Source organism: Cherax quadricarinatus, chromosome 83 (assembly GCF_038502225.1).
Source record: "Cherax quadricarinatus isolate ZL_2023a chromosome 83, ASM3850222v1, whole genome shotgun sequence".
In the NCBI taxonomy this organism is placed as follows: domain Eukaryota; kingdom Metazoa; phylum Arthropoda; class Malacostraca; order Decapoda; family Parastacidae; genus Cherax; species Cherax quadricarinatus.
The window spans coordinates 17,093,796-17,111,778 of NC_091374.1; positions in this window are offsets into that span (position 1 = coordinate 17,093,796).

Sequence of the window (17,983 nt, forward strand, 5' to 3'; positions counted from 1 at the left end):
CACATACACACACGAGGGTGCACGCACAGACATGCACACGAGTGTATAAATATATGCATACGCAAGAGCGCGTGCGCGCGTGCACACACACACACACACACACACACACACACACACACACACACACACACACCAGGTGTATCTCGACCGCGACAGAACACAATCAGAAAGGCAGAAACTGAGAGAGATGGTACAAAGGCAAAAGGAGGAAAGAGAGGGGATGGAGAAGACAGGAGATCCCAGACACAGGAAGATCAAATACAGCCTCCCTCACAACTTCCTATAGAAGCCTCCCAACCAGGTCAACCCCAGTGCAACCAAACACACTAAACCAAAACACCCATGCCACATCCAATGCCCCCACCCACTGCATTACAAACTCCACCCCCACAGCAACCACCCATAGTTCCTTATCAGGTCTCCCACTTCCCCAACCCCAGTACACCTGCCAGACCACAATCTTAGAAAAGAAGTTGAAGGTGTGGTATACAAATGCAGATGGAATAACAAATAAGTATGAGGAGTGGCATGAAAGAATCAAGGAGACATCCCCAGACATAATAGCACTCACAGAAACAAAACTCACCAGAATAATAACAGATTCAATCTTTCCATCCGGATATCAAATCCTCAGGAAAGACGGAGGAGAGGGGGAGGAGGAGTTGCACTGCTCATTAAAAACCAGTGGGGGTTTGAGAAAATGAAAGGAATGGACGGCAAGGGCGAAAGGGACTACTTAGTAGGAACAATCCAGTCTGAGGGACATAAGGTGATAATTGCAGTAATGTACAACCCACCACAGAACTGCAGGAGGCCAAGAGAAGAATACGATGAGAGCAACAGAGCAATGGTCGACACACTAGCCGAGGTGGCTAGGAGAGCACACATGGGGGGAGCAAAGTTACTAGTTATGGGTGATTTCAATCACAAGGAGATTGACTGGGAAAACCTGGAGCCCAATGGGGGTCCCGAAACATGGAGAGCCAAGATCATGGATGTGGTACTGGAAAACCTCATGCATCAACATGTTAGAGACACTACCAGAGAGAGAGGGGAGGATGAACCAGCAAGACTGGACCTTGTATTCACCTTGAGTAGTTCTGACATCGAAGATATGTATGAAAGGCCCCTGGGAGCTAGTGATCATGTGGTTCTGTGCTTTGACTACATAGTTGAGCTCCAAGTGGAGAGAGCAGCAGGAATAGGGTGGGAAAACCAAACTACAAAAGGAGGAACTACTCAGGCTTGAGGAACTTCTTTCAAGACATTCAGTGGGAGAGGGAACTGACAGGAAAACCAGTACAAGAAATGATGGACTATGTCGCAACAAAATGCAAGGAGGCAGAGGAGAGGTTTGTTCCCAAGGGAAACAGAAATAATGGGAAGAACAGAACGAGTCCATGGTTCACCCAAAGGTGTAGGGAGGCAAAAACTAGGTGTACTAGAGAATGGAAAAGGTACAGAAGACAGAGAACTCAGGAAAATAAAGAGATTAGCCGAAGAGCCAGAAACGAATATGCACAGATAAGAAGGGAGGCTCAGCGGCAATACGAAAATAACATAGCATCGAAAGTCAAGACTGACCCGAAGCTGTTGTACAGCCACATCAGGAGGAAAACAACAGTCAAGGACCAGGTAATCAGACTGAGGAAGGGTGATGGGGAATTCACAAGAAACGACCGGGAGGTATGTCAGGAGCTCAACACGAGATTTAAAGAAGTATTTACAGTGGAAACCAGTAGAACTCCAGGAAATCAGAGCAGGGGGGTGCACCAGCAAGTGCTGGATGAGGTACATATAACCAAGAAGGAGATGAAGAAGCTGCTATGCGAACTTGACACCTCAAAGGCGGTGGGACCAGATATCTCTCCGTGGGTCCTTAAAGACGGAGCAGAGATATTGTGTGTACCATTAACAAAGATCTTCAACACATCATTTGAAACTGGGCAACTCCCCGAGGTATGGAAGATGGCAAATGTAGTCCCAATTTTTAAAAAGGGAGACAGACATGAGGCACTAAACTACAGACCTGTATCACTAACGTGTATAGTATGCAAGGTCATGGAGAAGATCATCAGGAGGAGAGTGGTGGAGCACCTGGAAAGAAACAAGTGTATAATTTACAACCAGCATGGTTTCAGGGAGGGAAAATCCTGTGTCACAAACCTACTAGAGTTTTATGACAAGGTGACAGAAGTAAGACGAGAGAGAGGGGTGGATCGACTGCATTTTTTTTGGACTGCAAGAAGGCCTTCGACACAGTTCCTCACAAGAGGTTACTGCAAAAGCTAGAGGATCAGGCACACACAACAGGAAAGGCACTGCAATGGATCAGAGAATACCTGACAGGGAGGCAACAACGAGTCATGGTATGTGACGAGGTGCCAGAGTGGGCGCCTGTGAAAAGCAGGGTTCCACAGGGGTCAGTCCTAGGACCTGTGCTGTTCTTGGTATATGTGAATGACATAACGGAAGGGATAGACTCAGAAGTGTCCTTGTTTGCGGATGATGTGAAGTTAATGAGAAGAATCAAATCGGATGAGGATCAGGCAGGACTACAAAGAGACCTGGACAGGCTACAAGCCTGGTCCAGCAACTGGCTCCTTGAGTTTAACCCTGCCAAATGCAAAGTCATGAAGATTGGGGAAGGGCAAAGAAGACCGCAGACACAATATAGTTTAGATGGCCAAAGTCTGCAAACCTCACTCAAGGAAAAAGATCTGGGGGTGAGTATAACACCGAGCATATCTCCTGAGGCGCACATCAATCAGATAACTGCTGCAGCATACGGGCACCTGGCAAACCTACGGATAGCGTTCCGATACCTCAGTAAGGATTCGTTCAAGACTCTGTATACCATTTACGTCAGGCCCATACTCAGGGCCGGATTACCGCATAGGCAAACTAGGCATTTGCCTAGGGCCCTGCGCATTTGGGGGCCCTGCGGTCCAAGGGGTTCAGGGGCTCATCCAAGACTGCGCACATGGTGCAAGTGCAAAGGGGTCCCTACCTAAAAAGTTCAAGTGTTTGGAGAGTAAATTTGATTTTAAAAATTAATCAAAACAAAAAATAAATGAAATAAAATAAAATAAAAATAAATAATCCTAACCATAGATGGCAACACTCAACACGCCTTTGTTTACATCAGAACAGCTGTGTTTTCCCGCTAATGGGTGAGTATGGGAGATTCCTCTCCAATTTTCTGTAGTTTATATGATTTGATAGTGTTATGCATGATGCAATGATAATGGTCAGTGATTTATAAAAGGAATAATAGTGCTGTAGTGGTTATGCTGAATATAATAGGTACATGATGTCACTACTTTAATAGCCTAATCTAGTAATACTATGCTGTCTTGAGCTTATTCTATTTAAAATGCATGATTTAACAAGATAGTTATAATGGCTGTTGGTAAATGGTTTTGGTTGTCTTGATGTACTTTCCCTATTAGATTTAATCTAAATAGCCAGAATGTATTTAATTAGACCTTAAACAGGCTCACACCGACCTCCCGCCCCCACCCCCAAGCTAGAAGGGGTCGCTTCGCTTACCAGTAACTCAAAGGGGCCCCACCAATCTGAATAGCCTAGGGCCCGGAGACTTCTTAATCCGGCCCTGCCCATATTGGAGTATGCAGCACCAGTTTGGAATCCACACCTAGTCAAGCACGTCAAGAAATTAGAGAAAGTGCAAAGGTTTGCAACAAGACTAGTCCCAGAGCTACGGGGATTGTCCTACACAGCACCGTGTCTTCCTTTGCAGATGACACCTGAATCTGCATGACAGTGTCTTCCATTGCAGACACTGCAAGGCTCCAGGCGGACATCAACCAAATCTTTCAGTGGGCTGCAGAAAACAATATGAAGTTCAACGATGAGAAATTTCAATTACTCAGATATGGTAAACATGAGGAAATTAAATCTTCATCAGAGTACAAAACAAATTCTGGCCACAAAATAGAGCGAAACACCAACGTCAAAGACCTGGGAGTGATTATGTCGGAGGATCTCACCTTCAAGGACCATAACATTGTATCAATCGCATCTGCTAGAAAAATGAGAGGATGGATAATGAGAACCTTCAAAACTAGGGAGGCCAAGCCCATGATGACACTCTTCAGGTCACTTGTTCTATCTAGGCTGGAATATTGCTGCACTCTAACAGCACCTTTCAAGGCAGGTGAAATTGCCGACCTAGAAAATGTACAGAGAACTTTCACGGCGCGCATAACGGAGATAAAACACCTCAATTACTGGGAGCGCTTGAGGTTTCTAAACCTGTATTCCCTGGAACGCAGGAGGGAGAGATACATGATTATATACACCTGGAAAATCCTAGAGGGACTAGTACCGAACTTGCACACGAAAATCACTCACTACGAAAGCAAAAGACTTGGCAGACGATGCACCATCCCCCCAATGAAAAGCAGGGGTGTCACTAGCACGTTAAGAGACCATACAATAAGTGTCAGGGGCCCGAGACTGTTCAACTGCCTCCCAGCACACATAAGGGGGATTACCAACAGACCCCTGGCAGTCTTCAAGCTGGCACTGGACAAGCACCTAAAGTCAGTTCCGGATCAGCCGGGCTGTGGCTCGTACGTTGGTTTGCGTGCAGCCAGCAGCAACAGCCTGGTTGATCAGGCGCTGATCCACCAGGAGGCCTGGTCACAGACCGGGCCGCGGGGGCGTTGACCCCCGAAACTCTCTCCAGGTAAACTCCAGGTACGAAGAAAGGTTGAGGGAAATCGGCCTGACGACACTGGAGGCCAGGAGGGTCAGGGGAGACATGATAACGACATATAAAATACTGCGCGGAATAGACGAGGTGGACAAAGATGGGATGTTCCAGAGATGGGACACAGACACAAGAGGTCACAATTGGAAGTTGAAGACTCAGATGAATCAAAGGGATGTTAGGAAGTATTTCTTCAGTCATAGAGTAGTCAAGCCGTGGAATAGCCTAGAAAGTGAAGTAGTGGAGGCGGGAACCATACATAGTTTTAAGGCGAGGTATGATAAAGCTCATGGAGCAGAGAGAGAGAGGACCTAGTAGCAATCAGTGAAGAGGTTGGGCCAGGAGCTATGACTCGACCCCTGCAACCACAAATAGGCGAGTACACCACACACACACCACACACACACACCACACACACACACCACACACACACCACACACACACACCACACACACACCACACACACACGCACACGTGGTAATGCATTATTTACAGCTAGCAAAGTCAGGGTATTTCTCCAGAATGGTCTGTAATATACCACTATGGATAAAATATTTTGCCATTTCTTGAACATTTCTGAGTGAGTTGTCTCTAAATTCATTAATCTGATCACACTCCAGTACATAATGACGCAAGGTGTGACAATAGCCCATCTGGTAAAGTTTACATTTCGTTTGGTCTACATCTGGTAGTGGTGATTTAACCTGCCATAGTTACATGTACTTGTAACCCAGCCGGAGCCGGGGGGTAGTGACATCCAAGAGTCTGCTTATCTTGTTGGATGCACCATAGACATGTGGTTCCTCCTGCATGATGGAATGATGATAGATGGACTGACGTGTCAATCTCCCTAAGTCTTAAGTCAATAAAGTTCAATTGAAGTTCTTTCCGTATTGTTCTCAAACTACTAACTGACAACCCAAGATTGTAATCTACTCCCTCTTTGAAAGTATACAGCTTAGCCAATTTATCAGTTCTATCATGCATCTGAAGACCAATGTGAGATGGAATCCACAGCATGTGCACTCTGACTCCACTGTCCACAATCCTACCATACCTGTGTCTGGCTTCTGACACAAGCATGCCACAATTTATACTTAATGAGTTGAGAGCATTTATGGATGACAGAGAATCAGTTACAATTGAAGTGTCAACCTTAGATATATGGACGCATTTGAGTGCAAGGAGTATGGCAAACAGTTCTGTTTGAAGGGTAGAGGCCCAGTTATTGATGCGTGCTCCAATTTCTTTGAGAGCCATCACTCTGTATGACAACAGCAGCACTACCAGCTGCACCAGTGGACTGGTGAACAGAACCATCAACGTAAATAATTTGTGAATGAGTGTTCTGTGTGACTGAGTTATCAGTACAGCTTAAGGCATCATGTTTGGCTTCAAGACGAAGCTTTGGTTGTGATTTAAGAAGAGTTTTGTGGGGAAATTGAGGAATGATAGTCTGGAATGGGGTAATATCCCATGGAGAAGGGAAGTGTGTCTGTTGCCTAACTTGACATAGATCATGTAGCTGGTTCATGCGGAGGTCGGTTCCAGTTTTTTCGATCCATCTGGAAGGATGTTCACCAGTGCTGAGGAAAGTTTGGAGGGCTGTGCAGGGGTTTGAATGGGCTAACCTAAGCATATTGACCCCAATAAGGATATTTCTTTCAGTAACACGATCTCTAATGCTTGGAATATTAAGTTCTTTCCGCATATTTACCCCTCAAGGAAGGCTCCTTGACGCTGGTGAGGGGCTCTTGATCTAGGGAATTGGATCTGTGCTCCAGTTCCCTGAATTAAGCCTGAATGCCTTCCATCCCCCCATAGGCGCTGTATAATCCTACGGGTTTAGTGCTTCCCCCTTGATTATAATAATAATAATCCGCATATTTAAAATTTTGGCAGTACGAGGGCATCCTAGGATGATCCTCATTGCTTCGTTTTGCAGTTTTTCCAGCTCTCCAAGCTTCCAGTCAGACACGAGTGCAAGTAGTGGCGCCGCATAATCAACCAATGATCTAATATAAATAAGATACATCATTTTCACAATTTTAACATTAGCTCCATACCTGGGATGAAAACCTGCCACAACTCTAAGTGCTTTCAGCCTTTCTTTGTATTAGCGACAAAGTCTCGTTACAACAGGTCCAAGTAGTGGAACCTCAAAGCCTAGATACCTGTATCTGCTTACATATTCTAGAAGAGACCCATCATGCAACTGGATCTGACGAACTGTGCCTCTCTGCCGAGGAGGACGCCTGTTGAGTATCTTTGTTTTATCCCCTGAAATTATTAACCCCAGGTCCTGACACGAGGCTAGTGTATGATTAAGAATGTTTTGAGTGTTGGAGAATCCGGTGGTGTGAATCATTATATCATCAGCAAAACTAACCATATAATGATGGGGCTGGCTAGGCATAGCATTAAGTAAGGCATTAATCAGAATATTGAAAAGGGTGGGACTAAGCACACCTCCCTGTGAGGTTCCTAATTCAAAATCTTTAGTTACACTTCTATGTCCCTGGAACAGCACAGACGACTTTTTGTTGGACAGGTAACCTTTAATCCAGCGGAGAAGCCATCCTCCAACATCCATTCTGGCAAGTTCACTAATGATTACATGTCGGTTGGCTACATCAAAAGCGGATTTAAGGTCAAGGAAGGTAGTGTATGAGCTGTCAGTGTGCAGAGTGAGAAAGGTGGTAATGCAATGATGCACACTCCTTCCATGCATGAAGCCATGCAACCGGGGAGACAAGAATTACAATGGTAAAAAGGTTTTATGTGCAAGAGGCTTGGGCATTCAGCAGGCATGTATGAACATGTTAGACAGGAGCGTAGGTAAATAGTTTTTGATACCTGATGATCTGTTGGAGTGTGAACAAGGTAACATTTTGTGAAGGGATTCAGGGAAACCGGTTAGCCAGACTTGAGTCCTGGAGGTGGGAAGTACAATGCCTGAACTTAAAAAGAGGAGTTTGGAATATTTGCTGTGTGGAGTGACATCTGAACTGTAGTATCTACCCACCTCTGGCAAGACAGTGATACACAAATAACCCGCACATAGAAGAGAGAAGCTTACGACGACGTTTCGGTCCGACTTGGACCATTTACAAAGTCACACTAACCAGAAGTGGAGCAGGACTGCTATATATAGGCAGGAAGAGGTAGTGGTAGTATTAGTAGAAGTAGTAGTAGTAGTAGTGGTAGTGGGGAATAAGGAGGAGCCAGTCAAATACAAAGAAAGGGGAGCACTGCAAGGGAGCTAGGTGCTCATAGAGGGAGAGCAAGTGCACAGAGGTGAGTGAAAGGGGAAGTGGTGAAATAAGACTTCATTGAACGGGTTCGCTCTCTCCCAACCTGTAAGATGCTTAGTCTTGACGTTGAGTCCCTCTTGATGATGTCCTTGATTTCCTTAGAGAGAAGGCCCATAAAGGGTTTCTACATCTCCTTATACCTACTGATGTCTTTCTTGATCTTATCCGCCTCTGTATGGACTCTAATTCCTTTTCTTCCAAGGAAAATAATATTCTCAAACCTTCGGTGTCGCTATGGGCTCTCCTCTCTCTCCTGTCCTTGCTAATCTTTACATGGAATACTTCGAGACTGTTCTTCCTACCATCGATGTGCAGCCTTCACTCTGGCTCCGCTATGTGGATGACATCTTTGCTCTGTGGCCTCATGACTCCAGTCTCTTCCAACCTTTTCTTGAAGCTCTTAATAATCTTGCCCCTTCCATTAAGTTTAAAGCTGAAAGGGAATCTAATTCCTTGCTTCCTTTCCTTGATGTCCATGTCCACCGCTCAGATACAGGTTTTTACTTTTCCGTTTACCGAAAACCTATGCACAGTGGCATGTACATTCACTACTTTTCCTATCATGCTTCCCCTGTCAAGAAAAGTGTTCTTATCTCCCTCTTACTCCTGCCCTCCGCATCTGTGATCCTCAGTTCCATCCAGCAGAAATTTCCACTCTTCATAATTCGTTTTCCCGTCTTGGCTACCCTTCCCATTTCATAGACTCTGCCCTCTCACGTGCTAAACGTAATTTCTTCTCTCCCAAACTCTCTACTCCTAGGAACTCTTCTGACCTCTGCCTTCCCTACATTTCCGGTCTTTCTAATCTCAACAATTCTCTCCGTCCCTTAGACATCAAGCTTACCTTCCGCCAGACTAACACTCTTCGCACTAACCTCGTTCATACCTCTCCTCCCTCTACAGATGTTCCTAGTGTCTACTCTATTTCTTGCTCCTCCTCTCCTCTTCAATACTTCGGAGAAACTGGTCGATCTCTTTCTGACAGACTTAGGGAGCACAAAAATAGTGTTAGGCTTGCCGACACTAACAATGCTCTTTTCTGTCACGTCAGAGATCATAGCCATCCTATTGACTGGTCTTCTGCTAAAACTGTCTTCCCTACTTCCAACTTTAACAGTTGCCGTCTAGATGAATCCTCTCTAATACATAACTTTCCTTGTATGAATCTTAGCCCTGGCTTCGTTTCTGTAGATGCCTTCCTCTCCCACTACATTGTAAAATGCTCCGAACTTCAGAACACCCGTGACTTAACCTGACTCCTCATTTTTTCTTTTTCTTTTTTTTCTTCTCCCTCTTCCCCTTTTCTCTTTCCTTTTTCTCCTCTGGGTTGTCTTTCTTCTGTCTCGTGTTTCTGTTCCTTCATTATTTATTTCACAACTTCCCCTTTCACTCACCTTTGTGCACTTGCTCTCTCTCTGTGAGCACCTAGCTCCCTTGCAGTGCTCCCCTTTCTTTGTATTTGACTGGCTCCTCCTTATTCCCCACTACTACTACTACTACTACTACTACCACCACCACTACCTCTTCCTGCCTATATATAGCCGTCCTGCTCCACTTCTGGTTAGTGTGACTTTGTAAATGGTCCAAGTCGGACCGAAACGTCGTCGTAAGCTTCTCTCTTCTATGTGCGGGTTATTTGTGTATCGTTCCAGTCACGGTATTGTGCCTTTTTTTATTTTTTAAGACAGTGATAGTGTGAATGATGGTGAAAGTGTTTTTTTCGGGCTAAAGGAGGAGTAGCAATAATGTTGAAGGTTAATTAATTAAGCTATGGCAGGAAAAGAGGGACTATAAATGTATTAATTCAAGGATTATGTGTAGTAAAATCAAGGTTGGATGTAAAAAGTGGGTTATAGTAAGCGTATATGCACTTGGAGAAGAGAGAAGTGTAGAGAGAGATTTGGGGAAATGTTGAGTGAATGCGTGGGGAGTTTTGAACCAAGTGTAAGAGTAATGGTGGTTGGGAATTTCAATGCTAAATTGGGCAAAAATGCTGTGGAGGGAGTTGTAGGTAAATTTGGGGTGCCAGGGGTAAATGAAAATGGGGAGCCTTTAATTGAGCTATGTGTAGAAAGAGGTTTAGTAATAATACATATTTTATGAAGAAGAGGATAAATATACAAGGTATGATATAGCACGTAATGAAAGTAGTTTGTTAGATTTTGTATTGATGGATAAAAGGTTGATGGGTAGGCTCCAGGATGTACACGTTTATAGAGGGGCAACTGATATATCGGATCATTAGTTGTAGCTACAGTTAGAGTAAGAGGTAGATGGGAAAAGAGGAAAATGGCAACAACAAGTAAAAGGGAGGTGAAAGTGTATAAACTAAGGGAGGAGGATATAAGCAACTTTTGGCAGAAAGGTGGGCTGGTGTAAGTATGTGTAGTGGAGGGGGTTGAAGAGGGTTGGAATAGTTTTAAAAATGCAGTATTAGAATGTGGGGCAGAAGTTTGTGGTTATAGGAGGGTGGGTGCAGGAGGAAAGAGGAGTGATTGGTGGAATGATGAAGTAAAGGGTGTGATAAAAGAGAAAAAGTTAGCTTATGAGAGGTTTTTACAAAGCAGAAGTGTTATAAGAAGAGTAGAGTATATGGAGAGTAAAAGAAAGGTGAAGAGAGTGGTGAGATAGTGCAAAGTGAGAGCAGATGATAGAGTGGGCAAGGCACTGTCAAGGAATTTTAATGAAAAGAAAAATTTTTGGAGTGAGTTAAACAAGTTAAGGAAGCCTAGAGAACGAATGGATTTGTCAGTTAAAAACAGAGTAGGGGAGTTAGTAGATGGGGAGATGGAGGTATTGGGTAGATGGCGAGAATATTTTGAGGAACTTTTAAATGTCGACGAAGAAAGGGAGGTGGTAATTTCATGCACTGGCCATGGAGGTATACCATCTTTTAGGAGTGAAGAAGAACAGGATGTGAGTATGGGGGAGGTACGTGAGGCATTACGTAGAATGAAAAGGGGTAAAGCAGCTGGAACTGATGGGATCATGACAGAAATGTTAAAAGCAGGGGGGGATATAGTGTTGGAGTGGTTGGTATTTTTGTTTAATAAATGTATGAAAGAGGGGAAGGTACCTAGGGATTGATGGAGAGCATGTATAGTCTCTTTATATAAAGGCAAGGGGGACAAAAGAGATTGTAAAAATTATAGTGGAATAAGTTTACTGAGTATACCAAGCATTAATCCTGATACCAACCTCTTATTGAATGACTTAAATGAATCAAACAGTAACTGTAATTACTACACCTGTATAGCCCTTGTGGCTTAGCGCTTCTTTTTGATTATAATAATAATAATAATAATGTAATTACTACACAGCAGAACAATCAAAGGCACTTCTCAGAGCCAACAACAACATAACTGTCTTTAACTACAATATCAGATCTTTAAGTAAACATTACGATGACCTCATAGCATTACTAAATTCCCTGCATGCCAGTATATCCATCATTACTCTCACCGAAACCTGGCTAAAGCCTGATTCTACAGATGTCTATGCCATTCATGGTTACACAGCCATACACAACTGTAGGCCAGATCAACAAGGGGGTGGCACAGCTATATACTACTCAGACCAACTAGAATGTATCACTAATACTTGCACAAGGGATGAACATGGGGAGTATATAATAGCAAAATTCAAATACCTACAAAAACCTCTCAGTGATAAACGTCTACAGAGTACCACAGTCAAACATTAGCCGTTTTAGTGACAACCTAGGAAGTATGATAACTGATGCATGCATGAACAAAGATCACTTACTACTCTCAGGTGACTTCAATATAAATCTCCTACAAGACCAGGACCCACACGTTACTGAATTCACAAACACAGTGAGTAACTGCATGTTGCTACCAGCAGTAACAAAACCTACAAGAGTTACAGAGACTAGTGTTTCCCTACTAGACCACATCTGGACCAACACCATATCCCCTTTAAAATCAGGCATAATCACAGATAATACCACAGATCACTACCCTACCTTCCTCATCACAAATCTTGGGAAATTACCCCAAGACACTACTAAAGTCACTTTCAGACTTCACAATGAGGCAGCCATTAATAACTTCACAGCAGCAGTGACAAACATTGACTGGCACACTGAGCTAGAAATCTATACAGATACTGACGAATGTATTAATAACTTTCTAAAAAGACCCAATACTTCTATAACAAGCACTGCCCCAAAAAAACTAAACAGATGACAGCTAAGAGACTGAGCAGTCCCTGGCTAACACCCAGCATCCTCAAATCCATAAATACAAAGCACCTATATGAAAAACGGTACAGAATGGGTCACATAACGAGAGACCAAACAAAACGTTACTCGTCAATCCTAACCAGCCTGATAAGAAGGGCTAAAAAACTGTATTATGAGAACAGATTATCCAACTTACGAGGTGATATAAAAAAGACCTGGAAAACCCTATCAGAAATTCTAGGAACAAAAAAGATATCACGAATGTCCGATGACATTCTTCTTTACAAATATACAGGGTCTAAAGTCAGCAACGAACAACAAAATACATTTCATCCGTGGACTGCTTGCAGAGGCAAATGCAATGTTCGTGGCTTTCACAGAGACCCACTTAAAGGATTATTTGGACAATGAAATATGGATCCCAGGTTACAACCTATACAGATGCGACGGAGTGAACCGGCGAAAAGGGGGGGCGAGTTGGCCTGTATATCGCAGTCACTTATTTGCACAGAACTGCTTAATGCCTCAAATGATGTAGTAGAAGTTTTAGCAGTAAAGATCGAGAACCAAAACCTAGTCATTGTGGTAGTCTACAAGCCTACGGATGCAACGTCCCAGTAATTCCAGGAACAGCTGTTAAAAATTGACCACTGTCTGGAAAATCTTCCAGCTTCTGCCACCAACATCTTGCTCCTGGGGGATTTCAACTTGAGGCACCTAAAATGGAGGAATATAGCAAATAATGTTGTAATGATAACACCAGGAGGCAGCTCTGACGAGAACTCTCACACACACGAGCTTTTAAATCTGCACAAAATTCAACTTAAACCAGCAAATACCTCTTCAAGGGGGGTTCCTTGCTGTGGTGAAGAGGCTCTTGGTCTGAGGAATCAGACCTGTCAGTCTTCTTCCTCAGACCGAACCTAATTACCCCCCAATCCCCCCCTCCCTGTCCCATCCTCCCCTTTTTCCTTTCCTCCTCCTCCTCCCCACCCCTCCCTTTTGCCCTTCCTCTTTTTGGCCTTTGGGATTTCTCCCATAGGCGCGCTAGTTCCTAGGTAGGGGAAAGGATACCAGGGTCCATCCCATTCCATTGAGGTTCTTGGTGGTGGCGTAGTTTGCCGTGGAATCTGGATCGCCTGGGGATGTCCTGATCCCTCTCCGGTACCCCGGAGTAGCTTTGGGTGTCTTTTGGGCGACGGGTGTATCTCTGGAAGCCACCTTTCGGATTCCGGGGGTGGTGGCTGAAGGAGGTATGCTTTGTGGTGGATATCCGGCCGCCCTCTCTTTTGTCCACCGAGGTAGCTCGGCAGATGTGAGGTTGCTATCCCGGATTGCTGGTTTACTGGCATGAAGGGTAGGGTATGGCACGGGTTCCATGCTGCATCTGCGCTACTAGCGGTGCTGAGGTCCTCTTGGGCGCGGAGGGAGATTTCCGGCCCTTTCATTCCTCCTGGGAACTATTCCTCCCCACTCCCCCCTTTTTTATTTTTTTTTATTTTTATTTTTTCTTTCTTTTTTTTTTCTTAAAAGCAAAAAGCAAAGGAGTAACCTAACCATGGAGAACCCAATCCATGAGCCCACTACCCCCGGGCCCCTTCTTGATACCGCACCCCATTCTGACCCTGCCTTGTTTTTAGACCACTCTTCGGACACTCCTGATGCCCCTGTACCTCTTGCTGGTGCTGTTTCCTCACTCGCTTCAGGTACCGGGGCTTCGACTGACTCCTTCGAGTTGTCTGAACTCCGCTCTCCTTTGACTATGCTTCCGGCTTCTCCCTCTAGGGTCCGGCAATTTTCGAATCGCCCACCCATTTCACACCAGACCAACTCCGGTCCTACTCCTAAACGCCAACGTCAATCTCCTGATGATGCTCCTTCGTTACCTTCCCATTCTACTCGGAAAAGACCGACACGTCATGCACTCCCTCTCCACGCTCAGTTTCGGACCACACAATGGACTAAATTCTTTACTTTAAGACCGACTTCTTCTTCTGCCTACCTTTCTGACCATAGTATTGGCAAAGCGCTCCTGCGTCATGTTGGTAGAGATATTTCATTTCATGCTCTCAAGAGTGGTACATGCATCGTCACTGTCCAGAATGCTTCCCAAGCTCGTGATCTTTCTCTCCTTTCAAATATCGATGCTACTCCTATCACTATTGAAAAACATCTTTCTCTCAATTCTTGTAGTGGTACTGTCATTCTGTCCCATACCATAGTCCAACAGAATTTCCAGTCATGTGGCAATGACATTCTTGAACAGCTGGAACTCCAGGATCTCCCAATCCTCAAAGTAGACACTTATGTCCTTCCTGCCCGTGGGCGGAGACATTACCCTTGCAATGTGGCTCATTTAACTTTTGACAGCCGAGAACTCCCGTCCTCTGTATATGTCGCGGGACATCGGTTACAAGTTTGAAAGGTGATACCTACACCGCAACAGTGTAGAAATTGCTGGCGTTTTGGTCACCCAGCGAAATATTGCAGATCTATGGCCGAATGCCCAGTCTGTGGTGCCAACGACCATTCTAATACGTCTTGAAGTCAACCTCCATCTTGCCTTAATTGTAACGAAGCTCACACTTCGTACTCCTGCTGTTTCCAGGTCTACTTAAATGAAGTGAAATCCGTTGCCTCAAAGAGGCAGAAGGTCTCCCTTATGCTATGGCAGTTACTCATCTCCGCCTCCAAGGGAGACTACCCCGTGTTTCTTATTCTCGTGTTTCAAAACATCCCCCCACTTCTGGGGTCCCATCTTCTGCAGCCTCCTCTGTTGTTACCCCTCCCAGAGCCACTCCGGCATCTAATCCTTTTGCTGTCCTTGGCTCTGACGTCCCGACTACAACTCAGTCCGTTCTTACATCTTCGCATCCTTCCTCACAAGCCCCAGTATCGACAAGACCTCGTACGACACCTAATACCAATCACCCCTCTACTTCTCAGAAGTCCAAAAAATCCACATTGCTCAAATCTTCTTTGCCCCTTCCTTCCCTTATTCCACCTCCACACTTTACCTTTCCAGTCTCTGTGCCTAGTTCTTCCCCTCTCTCTGGCTCTATTACAAGTGTGGAGATTCACCCTCCTCCTCGTACTATATGCTGTATAGTCCTTGTGGCTTAGCGCTTCTTTTTGATTATAATAATAATAATCCTCGTACTATGCCTTCCACCCCCATCCCCTCCCAAGTTTCTCCCTCTTCTGCCACCTTCCAGGTTTCTGCCTCTTCTGTCCCCCCCCACACTTCATCTCCAGTCCCTTACACTCTTTCCTCCCCTTCTACTTTGGTACAGTCCATTACTGTCCCAATCTTTACTCACCCTGCCCCTTCTATCTCCAATATGGTCTCCCATACATCTTTGAATCCAGAAACACTTGAAGCCATTTCAGATTATATTGCAGAGACTAAACCTTCAATGGACACTGATTCACCTCTTGTTCCTTCTCTTTCCTCTCCTCCATCTTCACAACCCCATTCTTCGCAACGCTCCGTTCCTTCGCTGCTTGAACGTCTTCCAATGCTACCACACGTTGACTTTTCTAACCCCTCTAGTCCGCAGGTGCCTTTCCTTACAGATTCCTGGTATTTTTTTCTTCATCGCCAATCATGGCCTATTTACAGTGGAATATCCACGGCCTCAGGGGTAATCGGGGTGAGCTTCAGATGTTGCTTTCCAGGTTTTCCCCTGTTGGTGCTTGCTTACAAGAACCAAAATTACACTCGGCTGTTTTCCAACCTATCTCAGGCTATAATTTATTGTATTCTTCAGATCCTTTCTCAGATGGAACCTTTAATGAAAGTGCCCTTCTTCTACGCAATGATATTCCGTACTGTCAACTTTTTGTCCATACCTCGCTGCATTACACTGCAGCCCCTATCCACTTGAATAAGTGGTTTACAATGTGTTCTTTATATCTCTCTCCTTCTCGAGCATTTTCTATCCCAGACTTTGCCTTTCTTGTTTCATCCTTACCACCACCACTTCTGTTACTTGGTGATTTTAACGCCCACCATTTCCTCTCGGGGGGTCTCATTGTGACTCACGTGGCATCCAGTTGGAGGCTTTTCTCGCCTCTCGCCCCCTCCATGTTTTAAATACGGGTACTCCCACCCATTTTGATCCTCGTACTCATACTCTCTCTTGCATCGATCTATCCGTCTGCTCTTCCTCCACTGCACTAGACTTCACCTGATCTGTTCTACCGGACTTACATGACAGCGATCATTTTCCAATCATTCTTACTTCTCCTTCCTATTCACCACCTTTCTGTAGCCCTCGCTGGCAATTTGATCGGGCAAATTGAGATCTTTACTCGCAACTCACTGCTTTTAGTGAGGTTCCTTCTTCATCCTCCATTGATGAGCTCCTACACCTCTTCTCGACGTCAGTTTATACTGCAGCTTCTCATTCTATACCCCAAACCTCAGGCAGGCATTCTCAGAAGTGCGTGCCTTGGTGGTCTCCTGCTTGTGCTCGTGCAGTACGTTTGAAATGCTCTGCATGGGGCAGGTACCGGTACAATAGAACCGCTGAGAGACTTCTTGATTTTAAGCAGAAGAGTGGGATCGCTCGCCGTGTCATCCGTGAAGCTAAACGCACTTGCTGGCGAGACTATGTTTCCACCATCACCTCTGCTTCTTCTATGAGTGCAGTCTGGAAAAAAGTGAGGAAATTGAGTGGTAAATACTCTCCTGACCCGGCTCCTGTTCTACGGGTCACTGGTGTTGATGTAGCAAACCCTCTCGACGTTGCCATTGAACTTGGCACATATCTGGTCTGTATTTCCTGGGGGCTCCATCTATGCCCCACGTTTCTTTCCTCAAAGTCTCCCAGAGAGTTAGTACCCTTGGAGTTTTCTTCTCTCAGAGAAGAACAGTATAATATACCTTTTACACTTCAAGAACTGGAGGCAACGCTCTCAGCTTGCCGATCATCGGCAGCTGGGCCTGACGACATTCATATTCGTATGTTACAACATTTACATCGGTCAGCCCTTGTAGTCCTCTTACACCTCTTCAATCTTATTTGGGCACAAGGAGTTCTTCCCCAGCTGTGGAAATCTGCCATTGTTCTCCCTTTCCGCAAACCGGGTACTACAGGACATGATGCCTCCCACTATCGTCCCATCGCTCTTACTAGTGCAGTTTGCAAAGTGATGGAACGTCTCGTAAATCGACGTTTAATGTGGTATTTAGAGACACACAACAGTCTCTCCGCTAGTCAATATGGCTTTTGTAAGGGCCGTTCTACCATAGACCCCTTACTACGCTTGGATACATATGTTCGTAATGCCTTTGCGAATAATCACTCAGTTATTGCCATATTTTTTGACCTTGAGAAGGCATATGACACAACTTGGAGGTATAATATTTTGGCCCAGGCCCACTCCTTAGGCCTCCGAGGCAATCTACCATCCTTCCTTAAGAACTTTTTAACTGACAGACATTTCCGTGTTCGAGTCAATAATGTTCTTTCCCCGGACTTCGTCCAAGCTGAAGGTGTCCCTCAGGGATGTGTTCTAAGCACAACACTTTTTCTCCTTGCTATAAATGATTTGGCCTCTGTTCTTCCACCCAATATTTGGTCATCACTCTATGTTGATGACTTCGCTATTGCTTGTGCAGGCGCTGACTGTCATCTCATTGCAGTTTCTCTCCAGCATGCGGTCGACCGTGTTTCCACTTGGGCCACCACGCATGGGTTTAAATTTTCCAGTACCAAAACT